General features: G+C 47.5%; 1 protein-coding gene across 1 annotated transcript in view; it reads right to left on the reverse strand.

Moving 5' to 3' along the window:
• Window positions 1-11,727, reverse strand: part of SERPINE2 (serpin family E member 2) — a 59,986-nt gene extending 48,259 nt beyond the window's left edge. Inside the window, exon 1 of the mRNA XM_058533102.1 lies at window positions 11,616-11,727. The gene's annotated coding sequence lies outside the window, so the exon portion shown is untranslated. The remainder of the gene's footprint in view (window positions 1-11,615) is intronic.
• Window positions 11,728-13,973: the final 2,246 nt, after the last annotated feature.

Here is a 13,973-nt window from a genome sequence, read left to right on the forward strand (position 1 = left end):
ATTTCAGCTTGTATATCCCGACCCAGACCCAAAAGAGAGCAGACCTTAATGCAGTTTTGTACACTCCAGTGTCTTGTAGTATTTAATGAGAGTAAAAATTATGAGTATTTAATGAAAGTAAAAATTATGTGCGAGTAATGTTTCACACCTTTCCAAAGTTGTCCACTAAAACCTCATCTTCTTTTTAAGAGATCTGATCTCTCCTCGTGAAGGAGTTATCTCTTTGTATTTAGCCAGAGAGAGCATGTCAGAGACTAAATGGCCAACTCCTATTATTATCGGTACAAATCAATAAATAGTAATTCTACAAAATGTAGGGCAAAAAGGGTTTTGTGGAGAGTAACATGAAAGAGAAAAAAAAGGACTGCGTTACCCATGAGGGCTATCTGGACATTCGTGTTTATCAGCCACGTGCCAACAACTCACACTGCGCAGACTCACCTCTGCACACACTACCATTAGGAGAGACTGACATTCAAGAAACGTCTATGTGTAAGGGGCTTTAGCATTAGCGCTGCTGAGCCTCCTGGACTCCTGGAGAGTTGGGCATGACAGCCCTCATTTCACAGGGGAAGAGATCGAGACCTGGAGATGGTCCATCACTTGCCCACATCTCTGCCCCTCATGGAGCCTCTGGGTTCCTCATCTACGGAACAATCTTGGGCTGCCAGCCTTTCAGGGCTGCCAAGAGGATGCAGGGAGGCAATGCACGTAAAGCGCTCATGGCCCATGGCTCATGCTGGCGCCAATGACTGCTCCTGTCATCAGGGTACACACTGCTCTCCTGGAGTCCTTTCAGACACAGGGGGAGGGGAGAGGACTTCTGTGCAGCCTTCCCAATGATTCAGTCCACACCGACCACTCCACTGTGACCTCCTGAACATCTCATTCCTAACACTCATTTTGGCAGATTATTGACCCAGTGCAGCACTGAGGGTCAGGGTGACGGATCCGCTCCAGTGGAAGAATAGTCTGTCACCATGGCGGATGATGATGATAAAAAGCAAACCAATTCTGAGGCAATTTCACTATTGTGTTTAAATCCTCTTCAGACAATGCACCCCTTATTGCCTCCCCCCAGTACAGTGAGCCACTGTTCTAGATCAAGTATCTTGGATCGTTCAAGTATCATGGGTATGCCTTTTCTATCTAAATATATAAGCTCCTCCAAGGTCAACCTGTTTTGTGGATACTTCTGTGTCCCTCAGAGCACCTATGACAGAGTAAGTGCTCAAATACCAGCTCTTAAACTGAATGCCACCCAAATACAATAGGGATGCCACCTTCTATTCCTCTGAAGTCCCGCGTGGGGCAGATTCCTCAAGAGTAAGTCTTGAGGAATCTCTGTACTCTCTGGGAATAATCTTCGAGAACATAGGAGTAAACAACACAGAGAAAAGGAGACATGAATCAGCCAAGTGGCTCTAAGGAATGGATGGTAACAATCCCCAAGTCAATGGGGCACGCAAGTGGGAGCTAATCAAGGGTGGGTGACTAGGTGACGGCAGTTCTGTCACCAAATTGTACCCAGACTTGGCATCTGGAGAGGTGACAAGCAACAGGAGCAGAGATGTGAGTTCTCAAACTGCCATGGCCCTGATCTTGCCAAGGGACTTACGTCACTACACTTCCCATTTCCCTGCCTGTAAAATAGGGACAACACTATCTCTCTCTGCAAGGAAGGTGACTTCCCCATCATCTCCATTCTCTAGCTTTGGAAATAGAGCACAGAGAGAGAAGGATTTTGCAGCCACAAAACTACTAAGTGTAGATCCCAGCTGTAAACTCAGGTTCATCTGACTCCCAAATTCATCCTCTGTCCAGCAATGTCCTGATCGTTCCTCTGTGGGATTCCCCACTGTTGCTCAGCCCCCACTGTTTCGCCTCTGTCTTTCACTGAAAACAATGTTTCAGAATCAAAATTTTCCACTGCCAAGACACACAGATCTGGACTGAATATCCTGGGGGGAATCTCAGAAGGGTGCTCTGCACACCTGAATCTCAGTTTTCTTACCTGTAAACTAGGACTCATCTCTATCTTACAAGGGCTCTTAGGATTCAACAAGACCATATATAAAATGTGCCTAACAGTACTTGACACACGGACGATCCATGATCTTTCATTCCCTTCCCCGCTTTCAAGGATCTGTTGAGCAGGTGCTGTGGAAGGAGCCCAGAGGATAAGAGAGACCACAAAACCCTTGAGGGCTCCTAATGGGGTAGACAAGACACACACAAGTAGAACACAAGGTAGAGAGCAAGACAAAAGCATAATTTTGCCATTGTACATGTAAAAAATACATGTACTTACCCTACTCAAAGAAATGTTAGGCTAATAAGTGATATACACATATGGGAACAGCTATGTTTTCAGTGCTTGCTGAATGAATTCACATGAGTATGATTAGCACTTTGATATTCATGATTTACCACCTTGCTGCACAAGAACAGGTTTACTATGAATACTTTGGCATCTCTGGTCAATCCTCCAAATTGCTATTTTAATTAACAAGTCATTAAGAAATGAACACAGGTTTGGCATAAAATGATAGGAGTCTATCAGTAAATTAATTTCAAAGAGAAAATCCACACCTTTAGAAAGAAAGCTCTCTTTATGATTAAGTCATCACACAGAATCTCCCTGGCATCTCCCATGCCACTGTCCGAGGAACAATTCAGGTGTGGGCATACACTGAGTGCTGTAGAAAATCCCAAATGAAATTTGCCCATAAAATCCTAAAAAATCATAGTAATGGCAGCAGAAAATACATTTCCTATCTGGGAACGTTTGCTGAGGTTAATGCAACATTCAGAGAACTCTTTTGTAAATTGAGGGAATCGAATCATAATTAAATGACCACATGTTTCAAATACATTCAGCATGTGTTTAAGCGGTTATTTCTGGACATCACTGGATACAGCAGAATGACTAGTTCACAGTCTGAAAAACTAGAACAAAAAGAGAAGACTCTGGATGCTACACCTGCCAAGACCAAAATATTAAACCAAATAGATTGTTTCCTACAGCACAGACATTTATTCATTCTTTATAACTAACATTTCGAAAAAAGGGCACTCAGCCTGACAGGGCTAGCCTCCAATGCACCCCTAGAAAGACCTCCTGGTAACACAGCTCACACAGGTGGAGTAAGAGGGAGTTTACTTCACAGGTCGGCCATCCTTTGCTCCACGGCCAGTACGGGAAGAGCCGGAAGCCTGCGGGAAGGACAGATGACCAGCTGATCACTGGGAGTCCTGCCCACCAAAAGTGTTACAGGAAAGGAGTCTGGAAACCAAGCAAGCGAACACACAGAGCAAGTCACTCATTCAAAGACACAATGAAAATGTGAGTCCCAGAGGAGGTAATGCTCGCCTGGACTACGGTGACAAATGCAACCCCACCGCCACCTTGTGCCCTGGAAGTCAGTTCCATTCAGCCCCTGTGCTCAGCACCTCAACTGTACTCACCACTCATCCTCACAACACTTAAGATGTTGTTACCTTCATGCCCAACTCACAGATGAAGAAACTGAGGCTTGGAGAACTGTAGTAAATTGGCTATAGCCTCCTGGCCTCCAGCTAGTAACTGAGAGAATCTAGATTCAGATCAAAGCCGGTTGACCTCCAAATCCTCCGTACTCTTAATTACTACACTACACTAAGGCAGGGGAGGAGGAGGAGAACAACACACACTATTTAGATGTGACAAACTTTGAAATAAAGGTAACTAGAAAAAAAAGAACTGTAAAAAGAAAAGTTACATCTCAAACAATGTTCTAAGCTAAGTCTCCACACATTCGTGGAGTTCAACCAGGCATTTTTTAAAAATCATGCTTCATCCAGCTCAGCCTAAGTTATTCCCTTGGACTCTGGGTAAATGCACTCTACCTTTTCAATCTAAGCGTCAGTAGTAATTTTAGATTTGAGGCCCAGAAAAAAAACAAGTGTCTAAGGAATGAACTGGGGGGCCAAAAACATAAAAACATTACTTCAAACATAACACCAAAATATAAAATCTTTCCATCTTGTGTGTTTTGGTTGTGTTACTGAAGGATATGCAGCAAAGTGAGAAGCTGGTCTTTCGAAAGGAGCTACATTATTTGACAGGAATTTCTTTTTGAGAAGTTCTAAATATTGATGAGACACAGATCTTTAAACATCCACGGTATCAGCTCACCATTCACACTTTTACAGACCTGGGTTTGGGGTCTGGCACTGACACACACAGCTTGTATGTGTGACCTGGACACTTCAGTTGCTCCCCATTTTTCTTTCTCAACCATATGGGTGGAATTGATATTAGTATCTGTCCTACAGGCAGGCATGAGGCTCAAGGGGACAACAGACGGCCTCCGTCAACTGAAAACAAACACTAATGGCAGTTGGGGTAACTTGCCTGTCTAGTACACCCCTCTGGAGACTCCCTCCTTTCCTGACCACAGGCTTGAACATGTGATTCAGACTTTGGCCAATCAGAGTCTCCCATTCCCTGGACCACAGCCATTGGTCTAGGGAAAGGCACATGACCCAAACTGAGCCAATCAGAGTGCCTCCCTAGGATTTTTCCAACTGGAACTGGCAGGAAGCCTCTCTTTCTTTGATTATAAGCCTGGAGCCACCTGCAGTTATGATCCCTGAGACAATGAAGATAACCTAAGAGAACCAAGATAACCTGCAAAGAGACAAGAGACACGGAGGGAGAGAAGAGAGTCTCGAGGCCCTGAGACTCTGGTTCCAGTCACCTCCAGGGCCAGAGGCACCTCTGCCATGCTTCAGGGTCAGCAGTGTAAGCCAAATTCCCCTTTACACCCCATGTTTTTGCCTGTTATTTTGATTCAGGTTTCTGCACTTGTAACCAAAAGATGATGCAGTAGTTAATAGCTCATACAGTCCGAACAGTGACCAAATCCTCAGTAAAAACAATTTCTTCGTAAGTGGATTCCTTATTTTAAAAATGGGGGAGAAAATTTAGTAGAGGAAGGCAACACTGCCATTATTTATATAGCATTTTCTCAAAAGAAAAAGAGAAAAATCTGTTTTCATTTGCAGTTACCTTATTCATTTCTGAGTGGGCTTCTTATTTGGTGTTAAACTCTCTCACATACGCACACCTGCTTTCAAGATTTGGTCCATAAAAACTTAGCCTAAAAACAAGTGGTTATTTTTTCTATGGCTATATTAGTTGGCGCTAAATGGAGAGGGAAAGGGGGGAGAAAGTGCTGATGCTATTTTGGGTATGCTCTTAAGAGAAATTCCCCAGGTTACCAGAGTTCTCACTGTGGGAGAGACAGGCGGTATAACACCAAAGCACATTTACCAAGATTTGCAGCCACTACAAGAAATCCTTTCTGCCTTTTCATGGGATTTTTTTTCCTTAAAATCTCCTCCACATTATCATCTTTCTGAGAGTTAACTGATAAAAATAGAAAGGCACAGTGGATTCTAATTCTCGAATTATATTCTGAAGCAAAGGGCAAAATCTGAGGTCAAACTGAAGCAAGAGCATGGGGTGTTCCTGATCTGATCTTGAACTAGGGTGTCCACTCCAACCTTTGAAGGAATTCAAGGATGAAACTGGGGATATGTTTGTCAAAACACAGGAATGGAATTACAAATAGAGGCTTGCGTAGGCTTGGTGGCCATCTCCATGCACAAAAAGAGCCCGAGAAGGAACGCCAACTTCTCTGGACAGGGCTTACATCCAGAACCAGAAATCTAACAGCAGAATAAGGGGAGAATCATTGACTGTATAAATAGACTTGGCCTGTTGGGTAAAAGGCGGCATTTCTCAAAGGAGAAATAAAATCGCACTAAGCTTTCAGTGTTCTTGGACGAATTGTGAACTTATAGATAAGAAATAACCTAAAGACGTAGTTTATTGCATCTGACTCCACTCCACACCTAAGTGTTCTTTTAAAAAACCCCAATATTGATTTTCAGATCAGACATGCAATCTATTCATGAGGAAAGCTGGTTTTGGAAAGAGAAGATGGTTCCATTTATGGGTGGAGACAGTGGTTTACCAAGAAAATCCAAGTATATGGGACCCAATTTATTTAACATTTTAATAAATGCCTCCAAGTGAGAATATCAACTAAATCTTCATGTTGGCCTTCAGTGCTATTTCTGAGTACTAAAGAGGAAAGCTGAATGATTTCATAGGTTTGAAAGAGAGAGAAAGAGAGAGAGAAGCACTTCATGTAAAGATAAAACAATGCACTTTTTAAAATTTCATCTAGACCTGATATTTATGAGACAGCTGAATCAGAAAGGAAAATAAGCCAAGAAGTTATAGGGTCTTTTTTTTTTTTTTTTTTTTGGTGAGGAAGATTGTCCCTGAGCTAACAGTTGTGCCAATCTACTTCTGTTTTGTATGTGGGACACCACCATAGCATGGCTTGATGAGCAGTGCGTAGGTCCGTGCCCGGGGTCCGAACCTGCGAACCCTGGGCTGTCGAAGCAGAGCACGTGAACTTAACCACTACGGCACCAGACAAGCCCCTATAGGGTCTTTTTAATAAGACACCTTTGATATCAGTATTTCAACATGCACATTGTACAGACAAGGAAATTAAGTTCTAGATGGTCACCTATACAAATGGTTGGTGGCACAACCAACCAAACTCTCTCCCAACCCAGGGTTCTTTCCACCAAACTTGGCTGAAGACACTAGCCAAAAAACCACCATGGCAAAAAAAAGAAGAGGCCAGCAAGAGTCCACGCATCACCATCCTTGAGAAGGTTAATGGAAATAAACCAGAAAGCATTCTCCTACCTTGTGCAAAGCATCAAATGTGAAGCGCAGCCCCGCAAAAGGACCTCAAGGAAGGCAGAACCAAGCCAAAAAGGGTTCAGATGAGGGTAACTGAAGTGAACACAAGCACAGAAGCACTTCTGTATTAGACTTCTGCTTTTTTCTAAATAATATTCTATCTATCTCAAAAGACATGGTTGATCAAAGATTTTTTTTAAATGTGAAGATATATATTAAATGCAGAAATACTGGAACCAGGCGTAGAGACCTGGGAGGAGAGCCCCCCTTTATGCCTGAAAGACAAGCACTCTTTCATAAACTGTGCAGAAACTTGTGAAAAACATGAATATGGTTTAGTTCAGACATCCATTGAATGCTTTTGGGTCACGCACCACCGCTGGTGCAAATGAGACTAAAACACAGACACGTCTTCATGGTGCTTAGAGTCTCGTGGGTAAAGCATGTTGCTATAACTCAGTAACTGCCATCAGAGAGGCATCTACAGGGAAGCGTGTACGTGTGTATGCAAGCCATAGAGGATTGGGGGTAGTGATTGCCAGGTAAGACTTTTTGGAACGGGTGATACTAAACCTGAGTCTTGAAAGGGGAGAGGTTAGCCAGACAATGAAGACAGAAGATGGAGAAAGAGAATTCCAGGGAGAGGTCCAGCAGGAGTAACGGCAAGGAGGCATGGGCAGCACCAGGGTGTGAGGAGTCTGCAGGAAGTTCAGTTGTGCAAGAAAATAAAGTTTTGGGAAGGGCACAAGGTAGGGAGGTGGGAAGGGGTTGAAGAAAACTTAAGATTTTGTCAGGTCATTACAAATGGCCAACAACCTAGGGAGTCCCTGGGGAGCAGAGTGGAGCATTGTGGAAATTTCCCTGGCTGAGTGCTGAGGAGTTCTGGGCCGGGAGTGACCTTGGGAACACACTGTATGACCCTGGGGACCATGTGTTAAATGGGGCCCACCATGTTCCGTGGGGTGAGGGCTCCTGGGACAGCCCGCAACTGCATATTTACAGACTCCTCACTGCTCTTGGGATGTGGAATCTACCCTGCCCCATCTCCTCCCAAGGGGGTTGTGAGAAAGTGCGAGGGTGGTGAAGTCTATGCAAATGGTTTGTAAACAGCAGAGACCGCATCTCAACACAGGTGAGGTAACGCTAGAATTATGCATGAACCGCCCTCCTTACAGAAGTTCAAAAGGATTTTGCGAAACTCATAGAACACCGCACAAAGGCAGTGGAGAGCTCATCTTTCAGTCTGAGACACCTAGCCTGTGATACAACATAGCCACTCCTTCAGAGTCGAGGTTTGTCCCACAGGCAAGAGGGGGGCACTGATTTTTTATCAGGAGGGACACAAGCAGATCTGGATTTGATGGGCAGGAGGAAAGTCACTCCAGGAGTAACTCAGAAGATGGTTCAAAGGGGAGCAAAACTCGGTGTGAGAAACCAGGCAGGAGAGCGTGCAGCAAGCCACGAGGGAATCACAGGCTGCCGATGGTCTCCTGGCCTATGGTCGCTAGCTCAGAAGCCCTGGGGGGCCAGGAGGCTCTTATAAATGAGGACCACAAGTCCAGGGGGAACCAAAAAGCAAGAAACCTCCAGCGTAGCCGGGCACTGGAAACTCCATGCCACCCAAGTGTTGCCACACGGGAACATAGGCCTCACGTTCCAGGTCTTCTGATTTTTAAGAGAAGCTATAAATCCACGTGACATCTTAATATTTCCAAATAGTAACTCAATTTATGTATACTTTGTTCAGGCCAATGACACATCTGTCAGCTGGAAATGGCACACTGGCCACCATTTTGCCACTTCTGGACTCGAAAGCAGGGCAGGGCCAGCGTGACTAGAGCGGAGGTTTATGGGATTGTGCAGCACAGGGAAGCAACAGGACTTGCCAACCATCTGGAGGTGGGGAGTGCCGCAGAGTCTAGCATCGCTGCGAGATTTCTGCGTTAACACCTTGGTGACTGGTGGAGCCACCACCAAAAAAAGAGGAGACAAATGTTGGCTAAGGATGAAATGGGTATGGGGTGGACGGTGAGAACTAAAATCAGTATTAGCCGTACTGTGGATTTTTTGCCTAAAGGCCATGGATAAGCCCACTAGACTGTAGGTAACTAGCAATTACCAATTGCCAATCTGGGACTCACTTTGCACTGGTGCTAGTTGAAGCCGTGGCACGTGGTTCACCCCAAGACTCCATACAGAGCAGAAGAGGGGTAAGAACAGAGCCCTGAGCAACCCCAGGAGGTAGCGGAGATGCCAGGGAGGCAGAAGCAACCCAGGAGAAGACAGCAGCTAGGGAAGGAAAAAGCATCAGAGAGGAAGAAAAGATCTGCATCCAGTGCTGCAGAGAGGTCCAGAGAGCATCCTTGGGATTGCTCAGTTCAGGAATCATGGGTCTTCTCCTACTGTGGGGAGACTGGCCAGCATGCAGGGAGCTCAGAAGGAAAGGAAGACTGGGGAATGTTAAGTCATTTAAGAAGCCAGGGGACACATGTGGTCACTGGAGATGAGGTGGGGATAAAGGGACAAGGGAGGTTAAGGCATTTTTAAAATACTGTTAAAAAAGAAAAGAGTTCATAGGGAGAGACTCAAGATAAAAGTGAGAGAAGCGAGTAAGATTCCTTAGGACGACTCTGGGCATCGCTGGAGACATTGGGCACTGCTACAGGGAGGCGCTTCTCTCGAACCTTCTCTACGTTCCCCCACCCCAACTTGATTCTTCTATTATTCTACCCTATTCATTTTTTATACATTTTCTCATATCATAATTATATTTGCTTCTTGTCTGTTTCCTTCCACAAGAATGACAGTTCCAAGAGAGCAGAGACGTGCAATATTTACCATACATCAGGGCCTAGCAAAGCACCTAGACACAGTAGATGCTTAAGAAGATTTCTTGGATGACTGGGTAAGTTTGGAAGAGTCTGTAGGAGAGAAATTGGGCAAGACACGGAGAGATTTCAATCTGGCGGCCTCCACTTTCTTGGTAGAGTGGGCCATGAAGTCACCCGCCAAACTAGAAGGAGGGAAGGGAAGAGATCGCCTGTGTTGAAAAAGAGGTTGCAATAGGAGTACCAGTTTGCGACCTAGAACGAAGGAACCTGTACTTCAGAGATGCTGAGATGCTGAAGTTTCTGATTTCAGAAGTTGAGCATCTCTGGGCAAGGGCAAGACTCGGATTTTGTTAGAGGACTCAGTCAGTAGAGTGAGTGGTGGTCACTGTATTTGATACGGGCAAGGAAGTGGGAACGAGAGCTTCCCCCACAAGGACTTTGGGACTAGAGGAGGAGAGAAAACCCATGAGCCAAAGTCCCCCATGCTGCGGGGAATGACTGGCTGGCAAAGGATGGCCACAGAGAGGTGTAGCTGGGACCTGGCTAGGTCAACCACCTCATTTCCAATTCTACCAACTCAAACAATCTCTGCTAGTATTTAACCACTCACATGTGGAAATGAAAATTAACGTCCTTTGGAGACTGAGTCATTTCTGTCCTTTTAAAATTACACTAATATGTGAAGTTCATGGGAGGCAGAGACTTTCTGCATAGATTCATTTTTTTTTTAGAATAAAAGACAGATGACTTCTTTATGACTTTCAGTAATTGCCCTGCACTGTGTAATATTTTCAAACATGATTTTAACAAAGAATCAAAACTTGGGGGTTGAAAGAAACCTTAGATTATTTAGGCTAACACCTTCCTTTGCATAGCTGAAAAAAATTTTTGCTGAAATATTGCAAACAGCACATAATTACTGATTTAGATATGCAGATAGTGTTAAAATTATCTTCAATTGTGGAAGTGCGCTTTAGATAGACAAATTAGCAATGCTTACATTTCTTCCAGTTATCTGTGTTCAACTTTGGATATAAAATCTCCAAAGTGCAAAATTATCACGTGAATCGTTTCTGAACAGTTCAGAGAAGTAAACTGCTTCCTGGATTGAAAGAGGAAGTCAAACCTTCAAACACCTTTTTATGTGGATGCTAAATATAAGAACGTTCTCTGCAAAGTAGTCAAAGCAAGGCATAGCAGCATCGGAGATTTCTCGAGAGGCACACGCGAAGATTCTTTTTCGTTGATTAAAACACTAAGACCTTCAAGAGCATCTTCCATCATACCTGAAGGTGGAGTGCTGTCTTATGTAATAGAAGCCTTCCCTCCCCGCTCAGATTGTGGGCAAATTCAATACCTAATTCCGCCCAGAATTTCTGAGTACTTGCACCTTACCTGTAGTCGCTAATCGGCATCGCAATTCCCATTTCTACAGATGATGAAAATAGCAAAGACCTGCTCCACAGGGTTAAATCGGTCGCCAGAAGAAAATTTAAAGGCTCTCCCGCAAACCACTGGTCACCCCCACCCTGCTCAGGCAGTGGTAACAAGTACGAGTCCGTTTGTCTTTCCCTATCGGGGCGGCGCACACGCAAAGTCCCGGGTAGGGGACGCCCGCGAGTACCTGGGTACCTCAGGTTCAGGGTCACGGGCGCCAGCCAGGATGGACCGGCAGAAGCCCCGCCGGTCCCCGGACTCCCAGCTGCGGGCGCACCTGGACGCCACGGCCGGCGCGGCCCCTCCTCGCCCTGCCCGGGTCCTGCGCGGGGTCCCCGCGGGCACCGGGCGCGCAGACAGCCTCGGCCGAGGCAGCCAGAGAAAGTTCCTCCGCCTCGACGCCGGCGCCCCGGGCCCCGCTCGCCCCGCAGCCCCCAGGCCGGGCGCAAGGTCGCGGCGCGCAGCCGGCGGCGCGCGGAGCCCGGGGAGCGTCCCCGCGCAGGGGCCAGAGCCGGCCGCGCCCCTCCCGCCCCCGGCGCCCGGGCTCGGCCGCGGGGCGCGCAGCGCGTACTCACCGCCCCTCGCTCGCGATCCCAGGGGGCGGCCGCGGAGGGCGGCGCGGCCCGAGCCGGAGCCGGGTGTCGGCGGGGCGGGGGAGTCGCAGGAGGGCGGGCGGCGGCGGCGGCGGCGGCGGCGAGCAGGGTCAGGCCAGGGAAGAGGCGGCGGCGCCTGCGGACGCCGCGCAGCCCGAGCAGCCCGGCAACCCCACGGCGCGAGCTGGGCGGCCGCGGCGGCGGGGGCTTTATCGCCGCCCGCCCCGCCCCCGCCCCTTCCTGCCGCCCCCGCCCCCGGCCCGCCCCGCCCCGCCTTCCCGCCGCCTCCTTTGTGTGCCGGCGGGCCGCAGCGTCCCCGCGCCGGCTCCCCGGGACGCCCCGACCCCGGCCGCGGCCTCGCGGGGGCCGCCCCCAAGGGGTCCCCGTCGTGGGGCTTCGCCCAGAAAGCGCCGGGAGGAGCGCCGACCCCGAGGTGCGGCGCCAGCGGGGGCTGAGCTGCACGTGGGTCGCCGGGATCCGGGGTGTGTGGGAGGGGGAGGGACCCAAGGGCTCGCGGCGCGTCTTTGGGATGGAGGGCAAGTCGTCTTGCTGCCCCCTGGGAGAGATGGGGTGGGGGGCGCCCCGGGACAGTGCCCACCGGTCCGGGTGATGGGGATAAGGGTGCCAGCTCGCGGCCGGAGAGGGGCAGATCACCCCCTCGAGGCGCTTCGCAGGGTGCCCCAGAGCCGACTTCTCCCGGCCTTGGGGACGGAGAAGCGGCAGCTGGTCGCCGTAGGCAGATGGCAGACAAGGGAACCCAGCAAACTGGATTCCTGGCTGCGGTGACAGCTTGAGGTACCCGCAGAGTCCTGGGAATCCAGCCCTGCCCAGTCGGTAACTACAGCTGATAGGACCCTGTGCGCAACAGACAGGCGCAGATCCCAGAGGCCGGCGACAAATTGCTATCCCGCTCCCAACTGTATTACCCAGATCTCCCGTTCAGTCCTCCTTTGCGTCCGCTTAGGTTTGTGGGGACCTAACTTTAATGACATCATTTATGTTGTCCTTAGACGGTGCAGAACGCTCACCTGCAGGCCCGTGGCCCCAACTGTGAGAAGGAAATGTGGTAAATCTCCTAAGACATAGCCTCGAATTAAGGTTGCATCTACTGATTACAGCAACTTGGATGATCTACAATTGGCGTGTAGGTGGCCGTGCTAGACGGTGTGTGCGTGTGTTGGGGTGAGGAGGTTGCTTTTAAAAGTGTAAAATCTGGGCCAGCCTAAGGGTATTCACAGCCTCTCTTACAAGGAAACAAGCTATGAGAGGTTTGGCCCTAAAATTAAAAGGAAACACAGTTCACAAAAAAGAAAACCTGTTTCCTTGTTTTACTGTCATGTCAAATATTCATATTCAATTACAGGGCAGGATAGAAATCCTTTTTCCTGTCATCCACTCTGCCTGAAATGCTTTTTCTCCTAGGACCTTCTCATGACTGCCTCCTTATACTTCGGGTCACAATTCAAATGTCACCTTCTCTAGGAAACCTTCCCAGACCAATTGAGCTAAAGTCACTTCTTCCTTTCTCCAACCTATTACTTTCTTCTCAGCCCTCATCATGACTTGGAATTTTTTTTTTAGTTGTTTCTTGTCTAGTTTTCTTCCACCCTTCCTCATCATGTTCCCAGAAAGCAGGGAAGAGAAACCAGTTCAACGTGGTTTCCAACTCACCCCATCCCTAGTACCTACAGCCAGCAGGGGGGCAGAGCTGCACGTGGGTTGGCCAAGACTACACGTATAGCACTTGCTCAATAAATCTGTGTTGACTGGTGGGAGAACGAGTGCCAGGTGTTGTACTGACATGGTAAGTACTGCTCTGGGAACAGTGTTGTGGCTTGGTCTAGGAGCTGGGAAGAATGAGGTGGGGTCGGGGAAGCTGGAGGAGAAAAGCCCAGAGGTGGGAATGAGCGCGGTGTGTTTGAGAAACTGGGAGTAGCCTCTTCCAGATGGAAGGGAGTCATTCAGGGGCCTAGTGGAGAAACAGACTAGAACCAAAAGTGTAGGTGAAGGCAGGTTATGAACCTCCCTGATTCCTGGCATCCATTTCTGTCTCAATCACTTTTTTAATTGAAAGTTTTTATTGAGAAAATTGTAGGTTCACGTGCAGTTGTAAGAAATAACACACAGAGGTCCCTTCAATACTTTGCCCATTTTCCCTAATGGTAACATTTTGAAAAACTATTGTATAATATCACAATCAGGATATTAACATCAATACATTGATTCATATCTCAAACACTTTGGTTAATTAGTTGCAATTTTAAATTTTTAGTAAAGTTACTCTAAAGTTAAAAAAAGTAAAGTTACTCTAAGTTTTTGAAAGAAATGCACATATTTTAA

This window comes from Diceros bicornis, chromosome 37 (genome assembly GCF_020826845.1).
Source record: "Diceros bicornis minor isolate mBicDic1 chromosome 37, mDicBic1.mat.cur, whole genome shotgun sequence".
Lineage (NCBI taxonomy): Eukaryota > Metazoa > Chordata > Mammalia > Perissodactyla > Rhinocerotidae > Diceros > Diceros bicornis.